At 38.7% G+C, this 23,059-nt stretch overlaps 1 protein-coding gene and 1 long non-coding RNA gene across 7 annotated transcripts in view; one reads left to right on the top strand and one right to left on the bottom strand.

Moving 5' to 3' along the window:
* The window catches only part of LOC129718781 (homeobox protein prospero), a 206,568-nt gene that overhangs the window by 122,892 nt on the left and 60,617 nt on the right, over window positions 1-23,059 (bottom strand). The window lies entirely within an intron of this gene.
* Window positions 7,205-23,059, top strand: part of LOC129718782 (uncharacterized) — a 57,904-nt gene continuing 42,049 nt past the window's right edge. The window contains exon 1 of one of the 2 annotated variants that reach the window (XR_008727040.1): window positions 7,205-7,510. This is a non-coding gene — a long non-coding RNA (uncharacterized LOC129718782). Of the gene's footprint in view, window positions 7,539-23,059 lie in introns of both variants that reach the window. The other variant, XR_008727041.1, reaches the window with a different exon arrangement.

Here is a 23,059-nt window from a genome sequence, read left to right as displayed (position 1 = left end):
GGTGATTTAAAGAAGAATATTGCAAGACGTTTACCCAAGACAAGGTGCAGAGCCCTGAGCCGATGCTTTGTCACAGACTGTCTGACTTGATATTGTAAGAGTCGATTAGATTTTGAACACTACATTCATCTCCATCTCTAAAAAACTATAAATCAATGATAACGCTGGTAAACACAGGTTTTGACCTAGAGCTCAAACTTGAATTAAATGAAAGATTACAGCTTTTTAACCATTCCTGTGAATTTTGATGCCCCTAGCAAAGATAACTTTTTCATCTCTTAGCCATTGTAGAAGCGACGAACTAAGTAAGCGAGCACTTACTGCGCAGTATTTTAATGGACTTCCGCAAAAGTTCAATCCTTAAGGTGAAACTCCGTGTTCAAATCTCACCCGAGTTTTGCAATTGATAATTTCCTCGTGAATCATTGAAATTACGAATGTGAAACATTGGCCGATTATTTGCATTGCTGACACATTTAGAGAGTAAAGCTATGTCCTTTTGAAATCCGGAATAATTAAATCATCTGTATTTCGGTAACGGATTAACAGAACAAATAAACAAATCATTTTTCTTCGTTTCTAATGAAAATTCGCACTTTCTTCTTTATTCCTCCCAGAAAACGCTGCACACCTCCGAAAACAACTTCCTTGGCACCAGTTTTCCAGTTTCTCGAAAATTGTTCCAGTTTTATCCAGTTTTCTGTTCATCACCACATTTTTTTAACTCATTTCTATCACATGTATCGTCTTTTCAGTATTTTGTGCATTCATGCCACTCGGTTGTAAGATTTTAATCGAAATCCACTCAATTTCAAGTACGCTAGTGACTATAATCTCCATCAGTAAAAGAATTTTCTTCCAGCCTTTTTGGTTACATGCAATAATACGGTACAGCATTTTTGAACCGAAAATCAAATAAATTTCTGTAAAAGCTTCAAATTTATATATCCAGTTTTCTCCAGTTTTTTATTTTGAATTCTTCCAGCGTTTTATAAAAAAAGGTTGACATCGCTGCTTGGCACATTAATTCCACATTTTAGTCATCTGAGTCGCGTCCCGAGCCATTTTTCCACTTTGCTGAAGCTTCTGCTTAATTATTGACCAAACTCAGATAATGTGTTAAATGTGTTAAACACAACTACAGTTGTACGATAAATACATACATCGACATCGGAACATGTATCATATACACAAGAATCTTCGATTTCGTGCGAACGATCGGTTTTGGGGCGCTCAAATCACTACTGATCATTTTTGTTAGCCAGTGCGAATCAACATCCCGTGCATCCTTAAAAACCGTCAGAAACCAAAACAGCCAACATCGAGCCTTGTTGCTACAGAAATTATTGACGCGGGTGCTAGTAACACGGAACCGAATACAAATGAATAAAACTAGAGTTATAGTTAAATGTTTTGAACAAACCCAACGTCTTTTTAATTATTATTAATTCATTAATATTTTTAAATGACCGCGTTTATGGAAGTGAATCGATTAGTCAAAGGGCTTATTTTTTAAGTTGAATAAAACTTTTTTTTAAATTTGCAGAATTTGCCAGGTTTTAATTGCGAATCAAGTTTTCCTACCTTCATGGGCTGCATCCCCTCTGTCTATACTTTAATGACCTCCTCAAATTTTTAATTCTTTTTTTACTGAATGCTCCGTATTATATATCCGAAAATAAAAGATAATAATATGTTTATTACTGTTCTTCCTTGTCATTTTATCTCAAGACCATGATGGCAAACGAAATATACGGGGCTATTTTATTGGTTGATTACCAATCTCGGCAACTTTGAGCAGAATTAAAGATTTTTTGTCTTAGAATCACTGTATGTTAGGGTGTACCAAATATTTCAAGATAATGTTATTTATTGTACTTTTGTAGAACATCACGACTTTTGAAAAATTGTTGACAGGTTGCCTAAATGTTATTAAAAAATAAAATATGTTTTTTTGGGTTAACTTAGCTTGGCTTGACTGATTGCTAATGTCGATGGAACCCCGTGATTGATCCAAATCACTGAAATTGCACAGTGAATCAACTGAATGGGGTTGGGAGCGAACGACTATTCTCATTGTACCAGTTTTAGTGACTCAATACTTTTCAATAAACAATAGCGGCGCCGGCCACGTCCTTGCAATCAGTTGGGAAGAGGAAAGGAATATGTTAGCGTGGCCTTTGCTGTTTGAAGATTGTGTATACCACTGTGCATTTCCACAAAGATCACAGAAAGGAGTTTTTTTGTTAGTGGGGAAGGGTAAATGTTGGATCTGGATTCACCTTCATGAATGTTACGATCATAATGGCTATGAGTGTATATATCGCGATTCTATTCTATCAATTACGAGAGCAATAACGCACGTCCATCTATACCCAATCCCAGAGACGTACAAATGTTTATGCAAGTTATTTCATTACGAAAACCGGACGATCGTTCTATCGATGCGAGACTGATGTTGTCAAATATAAATGTTCTCTACGGCATCGAGAAAAAGCAAACAGATTCGGACCAAGTAAGGTGATTTTTGATTATCAAAGAACTAGCGCATGGGTTAATTCTCAGGCTCCTCTTCATATTCAAAAATGGCCCGCATCTATAAACAAGATTCGAACTCACTCTGTAACCTTGCACTGGTAGCGCTCCCCCTTTTGAAAAAATGATTTTTTTAAGCTAAAAAACCAAATTTTGGCACTTATTGCAATTCAGTTCGATTCCCACATTCTGTATACTTTTATTTTTATTTTTGTGGGGTTATTCAGAATATATTGCATGATTTATTTCAGAATCGTATTCAGTTATTTGACTCGCAGGGCCCATTAAACATTGCAAAAAGTGATTTTTTCCTATAAACTGAAATTTTCAATGGAAAGCGGGATCCATGATGAAAATTTGCATGAAAAAAAAATCATCAAAATCTGTGTGTAATATAATCACATAAAGTCTTAAGCAACTTATTTCGATCATAACAAGTAGAAAAATTACCGGAAGGACTTAAAAAATGGTAAAAATATTATTTTCGTTTATTTGTATTAAGGGGTAATATCCACCAAAAAAAAAATTTTTTTTTCCATTATTTTATTGGCCTAAACCATACTAAAACTATCCTAGAATCAAAATCTACATTTCCCAAGTACAGATCTGAACTCAAAGTTCGTTGAAATCAATTTTTACCGGACAAATTTTATGCTCCAAAATCACATTTTTCGTTTAATTTGGCGATGCTCGGCTTACAAAGTTACCTATGATCAATATTGTGTTTCAAATTTAAAGTATAAAGGTCGCTGCATCAAATTTCGACCATTACAGTATTTCTACAGCACGTATTTACTCACAATTTCCCTTGTTTAGTCGATCAGCCGTTCTCGTTGTGTACATTCTCTGTTTGAGTTTTTCTATACTATTTAACTGTGAATCATATTTAAAAGTACTTAAATATGAGTGACAAGGTGTACAGTGACCATAAAGGCAGTAAAAGAAGAAGTACCAGACAAACCCGGAGTAAAATTAGTAATCGACACCCGCTTAACCGCCATGCGTTCAAGGGCGATTCGTAGTACGTTAGTACCTCGGCGAAAAATAAAAACTTCTGATTTTAACCGTCATCGCGATGTTGATAGGGATTTCGGCTAATGTTTCATACATTTTTCGCTGTATATACTGCCCTTACTATATTAGGAGTGAGTGAAAAAATGTAATAGTGATGTGCGGTTTTCACAGTCGAGCAAGCGTGGACTAGGCTTCAAGATTCTTGTGTCTTGTACGAACTGCGGCGATGCCGATATTTTTAACTGTCCTCTAATGCATAATCATGCTCTTGGGTTAACCGTTGGACCGAACATGTACGAATTTTGCGTGGAATCGGACGCCAACCGCGTCAAAGTCGCTGAGCATCGCATGTCCGATATCGCGCAAGAGTCTAGGTGCAGCCTTACATCAGACAAAAAAGGAATAAGAGGCAAATAAGGCCCAGAAGGACAACTTTACAGCGCAGGTTTATCTGACTGATGGTAAAATAATTATTAGGGGCTTCATTTTTGCGATTCTTAAGATTTAAAGCATTTTGAAACTTAAAACGCGTTTTTCTCAAATCCATGTTTTCAAAATCGGCGAGCAGTAGAACTGAAAAAGTTTACATCCGATTGACTTGAAATTTTAACTGTAGCTTCTTCATTAGATTATCTAGTGAAGTACACACGATTTTAGCGATTGATTAACAACAACAAAAGTTATAAACAATTAAAGTCGATTTTTTTTTTGTCGGAAAAGAATTTTCTCTTACAAACCGTTGCCATTTCGCGAAGAAAAATTTAAGAAATATAATCATGTGTACTTCACTAGCGACACTTATGTAGCTAATGAAAAAAAATTTCTTTTGGTGATAGGTGGACGACTGCTCGCCGCGAAATAACTTTTAAAAAAAGCGGTTCACGGCAATCGCTGCACAGTCGCCATTTTGTTACAAAAATAGCAATAAATTTTTTTTTTCTATCCTGCAAGAGTTGCTTAATCCAATGATTTATTATTTATATACCTCACATCTCAAATGTCCTTTAAAAATATCATGAATAAAGCCTTGTATTTTTGGGCATTTGGTGGATATTACCCCTTAACTTAAATTTATGCTCATATTTCGAGAAAATATTTTTTCAACTTCGAATATACACATTCCATTGTAAAAATAACTGGGTTTAGCATAGAATCACCCCACTGCCCACCGTTTCAGCCAATCCGAGGAATTGTGACAGCGGCTCAGGCCTCTGTTACTCGCTCCATTGATTGTTATCACATTTACCAGAAGCTGTTGCTCACTTGTTTGGCACGCGGGGTTTGGTCTGACGAAAAGGGGAGAAAATTTCTTGTGTCACTTGCGAAACCAAGTGAAAGAAAAATATTGACCTAAAGAAGTGTAAAGATAGTCTGCATTTCCTTTAGAATTTCCTTTGCACAGAATTTTTCTTTTATTTTCCTATCAGCGCCTGAGCATAAAAGACAAAAGACCTGTTTGTAGAAAGTTAGCAAAGAAGACCAAGTTAGAACCAAGTGACGATTTGCCACTTGTTGAAACTGTATCCAACCGGATTGGTGTACGCTGAAGGGATCCGAAGGAGGGGGTGTTTCTTCTTGTAATTAATTCAGACTTTGCTTTGTTGTTTCCTCGCGGGATGGTGCAAGCTGTTTTTCACGGTGGTTTGCGACTGGATTTCACCGGTTTCCTTTGATATTTCAAAGGAAGAAAAATCTTGCGGTACTTCTTAACGTTCAAGTGGTCAAATACCGGAGGAAAGGGCGCGCGTCTGGTTGGATTAATTATCCTGTTATTCGTGGTGTTGAAGTGGAAAAAGACGAAACCTTGAAATAAATTGCAAATAAGACAGCAGCTGAGGGTCGACTCTGAGTGTGTATGGGGAGCGGAATTAGTCACGAAGTTTTCAAATTGTGATAAAAGCCAATTTAAATATGCTATGGCATAATGTGGTCCCTTGAGAGAACTTTTTAAATCACAATGTTTTTATGATCCTAAAGGTTGTTGCATTACATCTATCTAGAATTTCCTGAAGTATATGCAAAGATTTTATGTGAGAACTGCCGAATTGCTTTTGAAGTCGTTCAAACATCTTGACTTTAGGTGTCATCCTTGCTTTGATCGATTACATCCAGGTACACTTTCAGGCAGTCTTACTGTAAAAGGTACATCCTGACATGGAACAAAGCAACCAGCATCATTTGTACTGTATACTTCTTTACCACAAAACCTCTTACTTGCCAGCCCACAGCGGTCGGTACTCTGAAGGAATTTGCTATTGTCTTCTCGTCACACTTCAACTTGTCAATAATTCCATCCCCGATCGGAGGAAAAGTTTCAACTCTAGCACGTAAGTAGATTTACTTTTCACCAGCATGGACGAATGAACGGCTGGATGGGCTGACGCAGAAAGACTCCTGGAACTTTTCGAAAGGAATGAAAGTGAAACAAATCCTGGGAAGTCGTCACAAAAACGAAAATTCTTCATTAGAGCAAGTCTGGGCAACTCTAAGTACAGTTGGTTTCCACTAAAAGTACACAACTCTTCGGCCATTGGTCAAAAGAGCATACCGCTGCTTTGATATGGAGTGACTTTGGAATTACTTAGAATTCAGCTCAAACCAAACAGTTGATTGATTGTGATACCTACGAATAATAACCTTCAGTTTTTAGTAAATATAGTTTGTGCCACAACACTGGTAAAATAAGTATATGTATAAAGTAATTTTATTTAACACTCTCATTTACCTTAAAATAAATAAATTAATAAGTGTTAAGAAACCTGGACCCAATACAATAATTAACCTAACCTAATCGGGTCAACAAAATTTATGTCAAATCAACATTTTATAACAAGTGTCCAAATTTGTTACTTTACACGGTTTTAGGTTTGCCCCAAAAAGCACACCAACCGCATCAATGAACTTGGCAAATCGCAACCCTTTTCACAGTGACTCGATGGTCGATCAAATAAGTTTTTTTTTCTCTATATTTCATTGTTCGAAAAACCGAAGGATTTTAATTTTCTTCGTCATTTTGCCAGACTGCATTCAATTACTCTCCTTGAAGCTGGTTGATGTCTCACACCCGATGGACGATGAAGCAAAGGAAGGAAGTTTTGGTGATGGTTTTTGATTCTCTCTTTTTCTCAATGATTTTCCTTCTTTCGGTATCGGGAAAGGATTTTTGATTCTGAAATTACCCTGAATGCTTATACTTTTTGTTGACTGTGAGAAATTTCGATTTTTCCATGCGTGTTGTCCTCAATGTCTTGAGAAAAAATGATTAGGATTAAATATTTGAATGTCAATCATTTGGTGCACCTGGTGGAATAACGTGGGAACGTTTACAAATAAAATAGTAATATTCAGTTCAACGCATTGATAATTAATCATGGAATTTAAAACAATAACCACCAAATCAAATTTAAGCAACAGTTTACCATCGATTACACGATAGATTTGCACTTTATCATCGCCTGGCTCAACCACGATTGGGTGGGGTGGTAATCGGTGGGGTGTTATCAGTTCAACGCTACAGTAGCTAGGGTAGATTACAACTCAGCAGCCCCTTTGCGTTCGCACGTTTTTGTGCAGCGTCCCAACCGTCGCTTCGTGGTTTATGGGTGGAAAATCATTTCCAATAGTAGTCACCGCACACAACCAATTGTAAGGAGAATGAAGAGGGGTATATCTGGTGCGATACAAAGCCTGTTGTCATCATCTAGTGGCCAGAGTATCAGCAGTACAGTGGAAGTGTGACTAGCCGCGTGAAGAAGGTTACGAGTCATAAGTGCAGTTGACTGTGAATAATGCACTAAACAAACATGTGAAAATGTTACAAGTTATTAATTCATAAAAATGAGTGCTCTTTGGGATCGTTGCGGAAAAAACCGGAAATAATGCAATGCCGTTTTTTTTTTGAATTACAAGCTCTGTATAAAAAGTTAAATTCACTGGCTCAATTGTAAAAAAATGCTCACGGGTATGCCACTTTCACTCTCCATTAACCAGTAAGTTTGGTGGAAATGGACTCTTATGCTCATGTGTATATAATTATTGTTTGCAATAATTGATTATAACTAGTGGCGTCAGTGTCACGTTATTGGAATGATTTTTTCATAGAAATTTTGAGCGCAATGCGTTTTATAAACTCTTGTTCAGTTTTTAGAAAAGTCAAATAGCAATGCTGCAGTAAATGTTAACGTGAAGTAATCTAACATTTCATGAATTAACCACATTACATTAACATGATTGACTTATAAAGAAACGTGAAACGAATACACCTGGCGGTTCAATCTGGCCTTTTTCATACAAACTGGATTAGTTGTTAGAATAATTCAGCACATATATTTCAATTCTCAGAAAAGTACTACACGGTATACAGCCCTAGGGTTGTATGAAATAGAGACGTGGGACTGAACACTGTTATTAGAGGGATTTTCAGTTACAAAGGTTACAAGGTCTGCAGACAAATTCAATTCGTTTGTTCTGTGTCTTTATTCTCAGCCTCCACTTAAATTTTTTTAGAATTATTTTCACCAACAGTCAAAAGTATTTTGTTTATACTGGGCGACATTGTGCTGATTAAATCAAATTTATTTAATTTATTTATTTAAATCTTTCTCTCTATTCCAGCAAAAAATCGTAGTAATTGACAATTACAACGGAGTAAAAGTTTAAGAAGATTCTTTTTGCCTTTCTCCTAGAAAGGTATAGCAATCACTTGCAAAACCGAAAGTATAAAAGTGTTCCAAAGGACCGAATGGCATATATCACTCGACTCAGCTCGACGAGCTGAGCATTTTCTGTATGTGTGTGTGTATGTGTGTGTGTGTGTGTATGTGCAGATTTTTATTCTCACTCACTTTTCTTAGAGATGGCTGGACCGATTTTCATGAAATTAATTGCAAATGAAAGGTCTTGTTGCCCCATAAGACCCTATTGAATTTTATTATAATCGGATTTTTAGTTTAGATGTTATGTTTAAAAATGTGAAAATCATGAAACATCAATATCTCAGAAACTAGACAACCGATTTGAACAAAATTGATCTCACAAGAACGGGCTACCTAGAAAACCCTTAAGTTTTGAATTTCATAAAGATTGAACTTGTGGTTCAAAAGTTATGAAAAGAAACGTGTTCTGAAGACTGTTTAATCTCACTCATGTTTCTCAGAGATGGCTGTACCGATTTTCATAAAATCAGTGTCAAATATAAGGTCTAATTGCCTCATAAGACCCTATTGATTTGTTTTGCAATCGGATTATTACTTTGCCTGTTATGTTTAAAAATGTGAAATCCAGCTATGCAAAGGAACATATTCCGAAGACTACTTGGACTCACTCACTTTTCTCAGAGATGGCCGACCCAATTTCCACAAAATTAGTGTCAAATGAATGGTCTAGCTGCCTCAGAGGACCCTATTGAATTTTACTGTAATCGAACTGTAACTTCATTTGTAATGTGCCGACTTGTGAAAATCACGAAACTTCATTATCTCAGAAAATATACAACCAATTTGATTATTATTATCAGATGAGCGGGCTAGTTAAGGGTTGACTGATGAATTATGATTGAACACGTGGTTTCAAAGTTTGGCTGCCCTACACGTTCCCATTTCATTTGATTATAATCGAACTTAAGCAACCGTTATGTATTAAATTGTTAATAAGACAACGAAAGTCTATTATCTCAAAGATTACATGACTTATTTGAACATAACTAGTGTCATACGAACGAGTCATCTCTCAAACTTACAAATAACAAACTTCATAACAATTTGATATTTGGCTCAAAAGTTATGAAAAGAAGAGAAATTCAAAGACTATTTAAAACTATACCTGCTTTGATCGATATATGTAGCCTCAACAGAATTTAAATGTGGTGTCGTACTATTTGAACGTTCCAAGTTCATTGATTCCTTGCGGTTTGTTTGAAGTCTGCAAATGCACGACGAATCGGCCATAGGATATGATCAAAGTCAAATAACAAATCGTTTGAAATGATTGGTTTTATCGAAATGACAACATCCTCGTCTTTTGGCTTCTGTACATCGCCTTAATTCTGAATATATTCATATTGGGTGGTATTCTGTCATTATCAGCAGACTTTCTGGCATCAAAATGACACCGGAAATACCCATATTGGGAGGTATTTTTGGTTGTTTTCCAGAAACTAAAAGTGGTCGTCTTCACATTCAAAATAGTGTCCAGGGTCAATGTTTGGTTTCTATGCATCATCACGTTTACGGAAATATCCATATTGAGTATTATTCGGTCATTTCCGACTGTTGCCTATAAGTTGCCATTTAGCAATTCAAAATGGTGCCTGAGGTCAATTGTTAGCTCCTTGCATCATTCTGGTTCCAGAGATACTCATATTGGATAGTATTTGTTTATTTTAGGCTGTTTTTCACAAACCGGTAGTCGCCATCTTGGATTTCAAAATGGTATTTAGGATACTGGTTAAAGAATAACTCATATTGGGTGATATTTGGTCACTTTGGACTGTTTTTCAAAAGCCAAAAGTCGTCATTTTGGACTTTAAAATTGCCTGTGAAATCAATTTCTGTCATCTGGGCGTAATTCTGGTTCCGAAAACATTCATATTGAATGGTATTTGGTCATTTCCGGCTGTTTGCCAGACACCGGAAGTCACTATCTTAAAATTCAAGATTGTGTCTGTGATCAATTTTTGGCTTCTGTGCATCTTTCTGGTTCCAGAAATACTAATGTTCAATGGGAATCGTCCATTTCAGGCTGTTTTCCAGAAACCGGAAGTTGCCATCTTACAATTCGAAATGTTGTTTGAAGTCGATTTGTGGCTCCAGTGCATCATTAAGGTTCCGGAAATACCCATATTGGGTGGTATTTGGTCATTTGCCGCTGTTTTTCCGACACCGGAAGTCGCCATTTTGGATTTCATAATGGCATTTGGAGACAATTTCTGGATTTTGAACGGCATACTGGTTAAAGAAAAACTCATATTGGGTGGTATTTGGTCATTTTCTGCTGTTTTCAGAAACCGGAAGTCGCCATCTTAGAATTTCAAATGCTATCTGTGGTCGATTTTAGCTCCTTTGTATTATTCTAGCTCCGGCTATTATTATATTGGGTGGAAATCGGCCATTTTCGGCTGTTTTCCAGAAACCGGAAGTTGCCATTTTACAATTCAAAATGTTGTCTGAGATCGATTATGGAACATATTTGTTACCACTAAAAACATTCACCTGCCAATATGGTTCCATTTAGCTGATTAGTTCGCGAGATGTGCAGAAATTTGTGAAGAAACATGTACTTCCAGAAGAGGGAGGGGCGTCAAACCATCATGGACATATTTGTTACCTCTAAAAACATTCACATACCAAATTTGGTTGTATTTTCTTGATTGGTTCTTGAGCTGTGCGAAACTTGTGTTTCATTTTCATGGGATCCCTCCCTTATAGAAGATGGAGTCGGGTTTCAAACCATTATGTACATATTTGTTACCACTAAAAACTTTTACCTGCTCCATTTTGTTCCATTTGGTTGATTAGTTCTCGAGATGTGCACAAATTTGTTTTTCATCCAACTATTATGGACATATTAGTTACCCCTTAAAACATCCACATGCCAAATTCGGTTTCATTTGCTTGGTTTGTTCTTGAGTTGTGCAGAAATTTATATTTCATTTGTATGGAACCCCTCCCTTCCAGAAGAGGAAGGGGTCTCAAACTATCATAGGAACCTTTATCGGCACCAAAAACCCCTACATACAAATTTTCACGTCGATCGGACAGACAGACCGAACTGCATTTTTATATGTATAGATTGCAACATCAATATTTTAGAACCTAAAGAGTGAATATACATTTATTGGGTTAAGGCGTTCATGTAAATCTATTTTTACAAATAAAAGTTGGAATGAGAAAGGCTGGGTCTGACCGCTAGGTGGATTAATTTAGGTTTTTAGGTATTCTTTTACGTATTATTTTTTATATGTTTAGTTACCAGAGTAACAAACATTTTCAAATTCTTCATGATGCATATTATATTATCAAGTCAAGTTTTGGGTCATCTTCAGACGAATTGGAATAGTTGAAACGGTAGCAGCAAATACTAGTTCTTTTGGGGAGTTATTTTCAACGAGCTCTGCAACTCGCCGTTTTTTAATTCTCCTTGAGCAGCTTTCAGAAAGTTTCTGAGGACGCTCACGAGTAGAAGTGTGGTTGTATTCATAATTATTATTCTCACCGAATCGAGGAAGAGCAAGCGGTGACTCCAACCAAATTTCATGCTTTTTCATAAAATACTTTTTTATTCTATTGCATTTCTCCCATTTCGAGTTCAATCTCGGACAACATACAGCAGCAAACTTGTGCAAATCTTCATAAACATGCTCGACTGTGTCTACTGGTAGAGACAATATCGAAATACACATGATGTTCTTTTGCTTGCATTGCAGTTCAACCACTTTTCAAATATCTGCCGCTTCACGAGCGATCGGCATTGACATACGAAAAATAAAAAATCTCTCAGAGTTGCAGCTAATTTTTATATATTTTGTAGAGGACACTTCAAGCAAACTTTTGATGTATGTTTTAGAGAGGAACTCGGTGGAACTTTTTTTAAAACGCTAACGAAAGTTTGAGTTCACGTTTTTTTAAGGGTTTAATACCTTCACCAACTCATCATACCGATTAATCATACACGTAATCGAAACCAAGTCTCTCTATCAATGAAATATATTGCACTAACCTTGATTGTTATTTTCCATTTTATTGTATTGGAATACACGAAGTAATTAAGTTTTACCAACGTTTAGAAAATGCGCGACAATTTAGCACGAAATGTGAAACTAATGATTGCTCTGGACGCTGACGCTTGCTATGCTTGTATTACAATTTGTGATGCTTCCCAAAGCTCACCAATACTTGTTCACAACCCAGGAGATATCTGTGAACACTTCTGGGTACTTGGTGCATCAAAATAAAAAAGGAAGGAAACCGATTTTTGTCTATGGCTCAACGCACTGTGAGACGTTTTGATTTCAGCCCACTGAATTATTTTTGATCACCGAATCTCCGACAAACATGATCGAGAATCTACGCACATAAGAACTTTTATTTATGAGGCACGGTTCTGTAAAATTTTCTATCCGTCTTGTAGGTGTGAGCAAGCAACAATAAAAAATTGCTCTATCTCCGTCAAGTCAAGTAGTATTTTTAAAATTTGATATTTTCTCATGTCAACTCTTTGATTTAATCCAACCGGATAATAAAGATAATGTAATACCTATGCACTCGGTGGAGTTTTTTCATATATAGTGTCACGTGTTAGAACTAAGCTTGCGCAAGTTACTTAACTTTGGTTTCATTTCTGAAGAGATTACTTCTGGCGAAAATGGATAGGTGAATATTAATAAAATTGAGAAACTGTTGCGAACATTTTACTCGGACTCTTAAATATTCAATATCAACACTTTGACTCGAATGGTATGTTGGCCATTCTTTAGCAAACAATCTGCCATGTAAATCAATATAACACTTGTTGGAAAATTTATGTTTTTTTCAAATCGGTTTATAAAATTTCCTGTAATATTCCAGATTTTCCAAAAAAACGCTCTGCGAATCACAAAATAATAATTGGATTGGATTAAATTTTATTAGCACAAATTTTCTCAACAAAATAACAACTTCTGGTAATAACATTGTCGCGATTCACATAAGTTATTATTAGTATAATGATTAGGCAACCGTACCTATTCTATGATACAACGAGACAACAAAGATTGAGTAAAAAATATCAAATATAATAAAAGTATGCCTTTTGTCCTAAAAGTTTCCAGTTGTCTCCAGTAATAATGGTTTTTTTTTCATGCCATTTATTTTGTAAAGCGATTTGCCAACTTTACGTTACTCGTAGGTCATACCACTGGTGATTCGAACGTGTAGCTATTTATTACCATCAGTCGTTCAACAGGCCGTACGACTGATCGTTTCAGTTTGTACGGATGTACTCTCCTATCCCCGAGTGCACGACTGCTTATATTTACGTTACGCTAGCGTCTCTTTCATCATTTGCATCATTGTCCAAGTTGGCTGGGTGGGATCTGTAGCCCACCCCACTTCACTAGTGGACGAAACAAGTACGAAAAAAAAATCTGAACCATCCAGCACAAATCTAGCTTCGACGCTAGGTACCCACTTCAGTGAGGCGGTACGCGAGCAAAAGGAATGGTGAATTCGCGGCGAGTCTCGCGAAACCAGCAAGAGCGAGATCGCCCGCTGCAATATTTTCTTTTTCCGCTCGAGAGCTACTCGATAAAGCTCTCCACAGCGAATGCCCCACCAACTTCAATGACCGGGCAATTCGACGCCCTCACCACCCTTTTCCTGCTATCTAACGCGAAGGCAGCAGAAATGGCGGAAACAAGTGGGCTGAGGCGATTCGAAAACAAGCAACTTGCCTTGGTTGCGCCATCACTATTGATGCTGGCAGGGACTGATGGAACCAGGACTGGCACAAAGTTTGTCCGCGAAGCGTATCTCCTCGCTGCGCGGATTTCGCGTTTGATGCACCAACGGTCTGTCTGGTTGAATTTCAAAGAGAACGAGGAAATTTTCATCACACTCAAACGATTCATTATTGTGAAGAAGTGCTGATAGTGGTATCCAATACCCGGCTGGCCAAGCCTTAGTGCAGGCCTTGTAGAATGCGCGAGTATACTTCCGCGAATAAACTCGTTCATTATATGCTTGCGAGCCAGTTCGACGCTTTGTCTCGAAGGATATTCTGTACGAATGGTCGGTAGATATGGGCCGAAACTATTATTAGGAACTTTCATTTCAGTTTGTATGAATAGAACAGTAGTTCCTCGAAGCTTTTGTAGTATACAGAGAGAAGGTTTTTTTTAAGTGCACCACTAACGAGCATTTCGGTGATTTGATGACTTGCTATTGAAACATGGTTTGTACTGTTTCTGAAGGAGTTCAGAACCTTGATTGGATGCGGCTCGCAATTTCATTGCAAAGTTTACCGCTGAAACTCAAGAAAAACTTTTCGTGTTACAAAACTGCAGTTTGTTGAATTACACTCTTAATCATTTGAGGCATGCTTAAACACATGTATAAAAACTTTGAATATAAACTGCTAATGACCAACGAACGCATGTACTGTACAAATGCTAGCGATAAATGAATAGCGGAAGTGTTCCCATTCCACCTTATTTCCGTTTCTTATAAACAACACCACCGATAAAGACCGGATGGTGGGACAAGTCATTTCCGGTTATTCGCTCCGATGCAAAACAACAAACCGAGCATGCCTTCAGAAATCGCGCTAATAAAGGTCTCACTGTTTCGCGTGAATTGATTTTATTCCCTATGCCACTTGCTGGATTTTTTTTGTCAAAGGGGGAGAACACTATTGCGTGATTTTCCTTATGCTTTCCTAATGCAAATTAGATACCATGAGCTACGGTGGGAACAAACGGCAGTACGAAAAGATACTCCTGTATAACGGAACACCCACACCCCTCACAGGACAACAATGTTATAGGAATGAAGAAATGCTCGTTCGACAGATTCATGTTGTACTATGAACAACGAAAGTTTTGCATCAATTTTACTTCCTATCCAGAAAAAAATATATTTTCCCATGAAAGGTCATATTATTAGTGACCTTACAGTTTTGTATAACTATCATTGCGAAACCACACGAACCGGTAACGCACCCCGTTTCGAAATTAGCCAAGCGAAACGGAACGGCTCACATTAACAAATGTATGTTTCCCGTCGTAGTTTTACCCCCTTGACTTGCAATGTTAGTTTACAATTCCTCATTCGAAGGAATTTCCCAGGATTTCTTTTCATTTATTGTTCCGGTGTGATAGCACTGCAGTGAAACTGGAAATTCTCGTGCCTGAAATTATCATACATTACCGCAAGTCACTGTCGTTCCCATGCTTTGATATTCCCTCATAGTAATGTGTGGGAGAATTCCTTCACCGTCGATGGTCTGTAGCAAACATGTATCTATCTATGTACACATTGAAAGGGATACTTCTTGCTGTGTTTTATCATCATTAATCAATTTCGGCGAGTATTAATTAAAGTTCAAAATTGGCACGACCTCAAACCCTTACTTTTTGCTCTGGTTTCTTTTTCGGTGTATCCGAAAAGCGGACAAAGAAACAAGTATGTGAGAAAAGGCTCGTGTGTGATCAGTGTTGCCACATCTTTGCCAGGGGCTGCAATTCATATTTTTGATCGGTTCGTTTCCCAACTATGATCTGTACATGTTGACTTGTTTTGTGAAAAAAGTTCAATATTTTTTTTACACGGATTTGTTAAAATCAGTTTCAAACTATCACGTCACTGCTCAGTCTAATTTGCAAATTGCAAGATTGCAGTTCCTTGATTGATTTCGATGTTTTTATTGTGTTTGTTATATTGTTAAAAACAAAAATCAGAATCTGTACAGAAATAATCGAAAGAATCAGCACTTTTTCAAAAAATATGCACACCTGGCAACACTGTGCGTAATCGAAGGCATTTTAAAACGGCAAAGTTTACCGTTCGATTATTCGGTGAAACTTTTTATACTGCCCAGCAAAACTTTATCTAACTATAATTGAGTCGAGTTTTCGATGACCGACAAAATTCTTGTCTAGACAACGATCTTAGCTGCCGAAGACAAGCTGAAGCGAGATTAATGGCAATTTTGACCGAGTGAACAGCAAATGCTTTGCTTAAGTTTCGAAATTTTGGATACATATCCATCCATCAAGCATCATGTATTTTATGTGGCGTCCGCCCAAGCACAATCTGTCCGAACTATGCCAAAAGTTATGCACACGTGTCATACATAATATGTAGTGGAGTTCATTTGAAGTCAATGGACACGTAGTCTTGTAGATACAAATTGAACGTTGAAACCCGAGCCAAACGAGAAAATGGCACTGGTGACAGTTGGAGTTGCATTTACTTAAAACATGGTTTTCAAATAACTACAGACTATAGAAAAAAGTACAAACGTTCAAAATGCGATATATTAATGTTCAAAATGCGATATGTATGCATGAAAGAGATAAGGAATGAGTTAATCATTGGCGTGAAATTTTATCTATGTGAAAGGTTTTTAATAACTCTAATTTTAACAGATCAGTTCTTTTCTATATAAACACTGAATTCTATCGCAACAATGTTGAGAGGAATTGTTCTAACTAAGTTTAATTGAAAAAAAGAGTTGAATTGTTTTTTTTTATTGTTTTTTAAGAAACATTTTAAAAAAAGTTTTAACGTTAGTTTTGATTAAAAGTCCAGGATCAAGAAATAAAAAATAACAGAAGGTTTTTTTTAAATCCAGGAAGTTAACTTTTTTCAAAAACAATATTTAATTTCGAGATTTTCGTTTTTTTTTTTTGCTATTCAATAATTATAAACAATTGAAATAGTCATTTTAAAGTGAAAAGCTTATAACAATCACCTTCGTGAATGCATCCGTTTCCGAGATATTTTGGATTTAATTTGAGAAAATTAGAAAATAAATACTACTTAGTACTCCACATTAAATTAAAACGGATTAAATTGTCTCCTCAAAATTTATTGCAATGTGGTAATATTCTCAAATTTCACATGAAAAGTTCTGGATGGAGAAATGTACACAAATCATTTTTACTTGAAAGTTCAGTTTCAAAGATTTTTTTTAACTTCAACATTTTTAAAAACAATCAATTATAATGATGCAATATGAATAGATGAAGAAAAAAATAATGATGCAATATGATTTTGATAAAAGAGTGATTAACCGAAAAACTTACGCCTTTGACGAATATGGAGTCAAACTTACGCCTTTGACGAATATGGAGTCACAGGCGAAAAATGTGCACTATTGGAAAGCAAGGGAGTTTTATGAAAAATTATTATGTTATTTTAAATGCTTGAAATTGGGAATTTAAGGACCAGAAATGATCCAAAATATGTCTACATGGCTTACGGATAGCTCTTTACGGAATATCCTCTGAATACATTTCAACATTCGGTACCGACGCCCGTCTCGGTTAGATCTCGCGCGACTGAAGCAGCCTACCGTCGTTGAAAACTACGCGCATTCGCTCGAAGCTGTGCTGCCGGAAGAGGACCAGCTGAAAGTAGCTCCTTTCGAGGACTGTTGGAACACCATCAGAATAGCCATCAACAGCGGAGAGCGTCATCGGGCATGTGGGACGAACCCAACGGAAAGAGTGAATCGACGACGAATGTAGGAACGTGGAAAGACATAGACAGAAGAAGACCAGACAGACAGCGAACCCAAATCTTAATATTTAATTGTTTATTGTTTCTCGTCTTCGAATAAAAATCGTACAGACTAATTATAGCTTATTCTAATTTTTAATTCTATTTTTAAAAGCCGTTTTCGTCATACCCAGTTCATGGAGGTCACTGACATCGTTATATGCTTTCAGACATGCATTATATGCACTATCACGTCCGTAACTAGTTCTGCGGAACGGTAAATTAATCGTGGGATAACTTCGGAGGGCTCGCGGGGGTACATTAAAATTGATGTGTCTTAACAGTTCTGGACAGTCAATAACATTTTCTATTATGTCGAAAATAAACGTTCTCTGCAGCTTGATTCGACGGGCTGCGAGAGTTTCTAAGTTAAGAAGCATGCAACGCGCGGTGTAGTCAGGTAAATTCACCGGATCATTCCACGGTAGTTGGCGTGAAGCATACCGAATGAACTGCTTTTGTATCCGCTCTAATTTCACGGCGTGCGCTAGTTGGTATGGTGCCCAGACTTGAACTGCATACTCAAGGATGCTCCGAACCAATGCACAGAAGAGGGTTTTTAGGGTGTATACATCAGTGAAATGGCGCGACTGCCTTCGAATGAGTCCGAGCACTGCAAACGCTTTGGCTGCAATGATTGAGACGTGATCATGAAATCGGAGTTTAGAATCTATTGTGACTCCTAGATCGCGAATAGAAGTGACCCGCTCCAGGACGTTACCATCGATGTAATATGTATGGTTTACAGTGTCAGAGCGTCTTGTGAATGAGACAATTTTGCACTTCGCTGCGTTCATTTTCATGCCATTTTGTGAACACCATAGCGAGAGTTCGTTAATGTCGTCTTGCAAAGCCAGACAGTCCAGAGGTGACGATACTACTCTATAGATATATATTAGATATATATATATAGATATATTTGAGGTCATCAGCAAACATCTGCTTCTGGGACTTCAGTCTAGTGCATATGTCGTTTACAAACAAGACAAATATAAGCGGACCCAGTACGCTTCCCTGTGGGACACCAGACGTGAGGACGAACTCTTTGGAACACACGGAGTTCACGCAGACTGAGGCTTTACGGTTAGTGAGGTATGAGTGTAGCCATCCGGTGATGTGCTCTGGAAACCCCATACGATTGAGTTTTTCGATTGCATAATCGTGTGGTACAACATCAAAAGCCTTAGAGAAATCGACGTAGACAGCATCGACTTGTTTTCTGTTCTCAATTTCAGAAAATAGTGCGTTTGTATAACACATCAGGTTGGAGGTTGTGGACCTTTGTTGCACAAACCCGTGTTGGTATTCTGATATAAGCGGTCGTGCAACTCTATATAGCACGACATGAACTAGCGACTCGAATATCTTCGCAAGTGAGCATAGTATTGATATGCCACGATAATTGTTGACGTGGTGAATATTTGTTTGTTTATTTGTTTATTTGTTTGTTTATTTTACTTCAATTTATCTGACAAAAGTCTTAATAAATAACATGAATCAGGGTCAAGTCTACAGAATATTTGCTTGCTTCAACTTATACACAAACTTGCGGGATGATTCGCCAAACTCAAAAAAATCTTCAACACTCAGGAAAGTTCTGACTGCAGCGGTGACAGGTTCGTAGAATCCAAATGATGTGCGGTGAAAGGAGGTTTGAAGTAGGCCAGTAGATCTTAAGGCACGTTGAGAAGCACGGAAGTTTAGCTGGTACAGGAGCGACGGTGAATCGATTTCTCCATTCATAATTTTCGCAACGAAACTGTATTTTTCGGCGATGTTCAAGTGTGTCAAGGCCAAGTAGCTTACAGCGATCAGTATACGGTGGGAGGTTATCCGGATCACGCCAGGGTAGATCCCGTAGTGCGAATCGTACGAATCTTTTTTGAACACGTTCTATCTGCAATAGAGGAGATGTGTGCATCAATGACGTTGACATCCTGACTCCTATCTGGTGGAATATATACACCACACAGCAGCAGTTTAGTTCCTCGAACCGTGGCACAGACGCAAACTTGCTCCAAACTATCTCCATTCACAGTTTCGATGAGTGAGCTATGATGACACTGCGCCACAGCAATCAGAACACCACCAAAACTGGATTTGTTGCTATTGCGCACACTGCGATCGCACCGATAAACGTTGAATGATGTCCCAAACAGTTGCAGTGAGTTGATGCGGTCATCCAAGCCGGTCTCTGTCAGTATTATAATGTCGAAATTACACTCACGGGTCGTCAGGAAGAGCTCGTCGATTTTGGTTCTTAATCCCCGCGTGTTTTGGTAGTAGAGCCAAACACTACCGTCATTGTTGTGGTCGGTACACTGCAACACAGGATTACTCAGCGCAAGAGGAATATAATTATTAGACAAATACTCGCCTTTGGTGGAAACCCGAAGGTTCCCACCGTCCACAGAAGAACGCAATAAATTCAAATAGTTAACTCCTGTGCCCTGGGTTGTCTGTCTGAGTTTTTTGAACGATCGACAAATTCACGGAATAGCAAGCCAGCAGACCAGGAAGATGGGTCCAGTGCACGAATTTTCAAATCGGGATCCAGTCCAACTTTGTATGATACGAACGATAAGCTGGTTACGTCTTTATCTTTCGGAACAAGCCGAATGATTTCAGCGGAAGCGGTTGTGTCCAGGCAACGAGAAACAATTTATTGCCTGTTTCCGGGAGAAAAAGTGCCGCCTGAAAGAGGAGGAGTTTGCAGAGCTGGAACAGCTGCATCTTTCTCAGGAAACGCAAAAGTTCTATCAGAAGCTCAACGCATCCCGCAGAGGCTTTGTGCCACGAGCCCAAATATGCCGGGATAAAGATGGTAGTATTCTGACGGACGATCGTGAGGTGACCGAAAAGTGGAAGCAGCACTTCGACGACCATGGAGGCGGAGAAAGCGATCCCGCTGGTGCGACAAATGTAGAAGACGTGCCAGCCCCAACGATAGGCGAAGTTAAGGCCATTAAGCAGCTAAAAAAACATAAATTGGCTGGCAAGGATGGCCTCGGAGCGGAGCTAACATGAGCCCGGAAAGGCTGGCCATTTATTTGCTGATTGCAAGAATTTGGGATACAGGACAGCTACCGGAGGAGTGGAAGGATGGGGGTATCTGTTCCATATATAAGAAAGGCGACAAATTAGACTGTGGGAGCTATCGTGCGATCATCGTCCTGTAAGCCGCCTACAAAGTGCTTTCCCAAATCCTTTTCCGCCGACTCTCACCGCTAGCCAACAGTTTTGTGGGAAGTTGTCAGGCTGGCTTCACCATACGCAAATCCTCCAGAAATGCCGTGACTACAGAACCCCCACGAACCATCTACTCATCGACTTCAAAGCCGCGTAGTACACTATCGATCGAAAAGACCTACGAAAGGTCATGGACGAAAACGGCTTTCCGGGGAAGCTGATTAGACTGATAGAGGCTGATGTGATGCAGCGCTGTGTGCGGATTTCGGGTGGATTGTCGGTTCCATTTGAATCCCGTAGGGGGCTTCGACAGGGTAATATTGCGGTACAGGGGGTAATGACATCAACACGCGGGGTACGATTTTCAAAAGATCCAGTCAATTCGTTTGATTTGCTGATGACATGGACATTGTCAGAACAACTGCGGCGGTAGCAGAACAGTACACCAGACTTAAACGCGAAGCAGTGAGGATTGGGTTGCAAATAAAAACGTCTAAAACGAAGTATATGCTAGCCGGCGGAAACGAAGCCGACCGACATCGCTTAGGCAGTAGCATTACGATCGATGGCGATGAGTTCGAGGTAGGGGACGAGTTTGTCTATCTTGGCTCATTGGTAACCGAGCCCAATGATACCAACCGTGAGACCAGGAGGCGTAGTATCAGCGGATGCCAATTAGGGGCTCCACAAGCAATTACGGTCTAACGGACTAAGACCCCGTACGAAGTGTAACCTGTACAAAACGCTCATAAGACCGGTTGTTCTCTACGGGCTTGAACGTGGACAATGCTCGAGGAGGACCTGCGAGTGCTCGGAGTTTTCGAACAACAGGTACTCAGGACGATCTTTGGCGGCGTGCAGGAGAACGCAATATGGAGGCGGATGATGAACCATGAGCTCGCGCAACTCTACGGCGAACCCAGTATTCAAAAGGTGGTCAAAGCTGGACGGATACGCTGGGCAGGGCAAGTTGCAAGAATTCCGGACAACCACCCGGCGAAGATGTTGTTTGCTTCGAATTCGGCAGAAAGAAGACGACCAGGGGCGCAGCGTGCAAGATGAGTAGACCAGGTGGAGTGAGATCTGGCGGAGAGTACACGGTGTCCCAGAGATCGGAGAGCAGCTGCCAATAACCGAGTAAATTGGAGAAACTTTGTTTATCTTTGTTTATTTGTTTATCAGGTCCCCGTGGCTCTGTGGTTAGCGATTCCGGTCGGCTAGCTCTCCCACACGGTTGTGATATCGGGTTCGATTCCCGATCGAGTCGAGGATCTTTTCGAGCTGGAAATTTTCTCGACTCAGCACTGGGGCACGGTGTTTCGTTGCACTTATCCTACACATGCAAAATGTGCCAAAAACAATATCGATAACGAATTCTCTTAAATAATTCTAGTTGATCGAGACCGCTATTAACCCCAAGGCTAAGCGAGCGATATTGTTGTTGTTTATCAGGCTATATCATGACGGAATGCCGAATCAATAAATAATACATTTCAAAATACATAAAAATTGAAACCTTTCTAACATTTTCTTTGATTTTTCTAGCATTATCAAATACAACAAAAGAACAAAATAATGGTCGCAGTAGTCCAATTCTTACCGAATGTTGTCAGATTATTTTGCCGAGACTTCGCCAAAAAAACCAGGCTAGACGAATCTCGTCTGAATTTTTTGCCGAATTTATCGTTAAACACTGCGCATGCCGAGGTTAGCAAAAACATTACTGATATCTCGGAATGAATTTTGCTCGTTGCCAAATTTCGGCAACACAGCTGTCATTATCATGAACGAGTTGGCCGCCATTTTTCTTTGTACAAATTTGTGCAATCGTGTTACGTACGAGCACACAGGAATCAGATAAAAGTTCTGCTAAAATTAGTGCAAACTATAGATGTTCACAAGCTGGAAGTCGGAAAAAGTGTTGGCCAGATTCGTGCGAACTGGCAGTAGTGTACTTGTAGTCATGCAACGCAAACGAGCAAAAAAAAACACAAAGCCTTGGTGCTACATTCCGATTCCGAGCTTGACCTGCTGTTTATTAAACACAGACTTCGCAGCCAACTGTT

Source organism: Wyeomyia smithii, chromosome 1 (genome assembly GCF_029784165.1).
Source record: "Wyeomyia smithii strain HCP4-BCI-WySm-NY-G18 chromosome 1, ASM2978416v1, whole genome shotgun sequence".
In the NCBI taxonomy this organism is placed as follows: domain Eukaryota; kingdom Metazoa; phylum Arthropoda; class Insecta; order Diptera; family Culicidae; genus Wyeomyia; species Wyeomyia smithii.
Note: the sequence above shows the minus strand (reverse complement) of the source record. Positions and strands in the feature narration are given on the sequence as shown.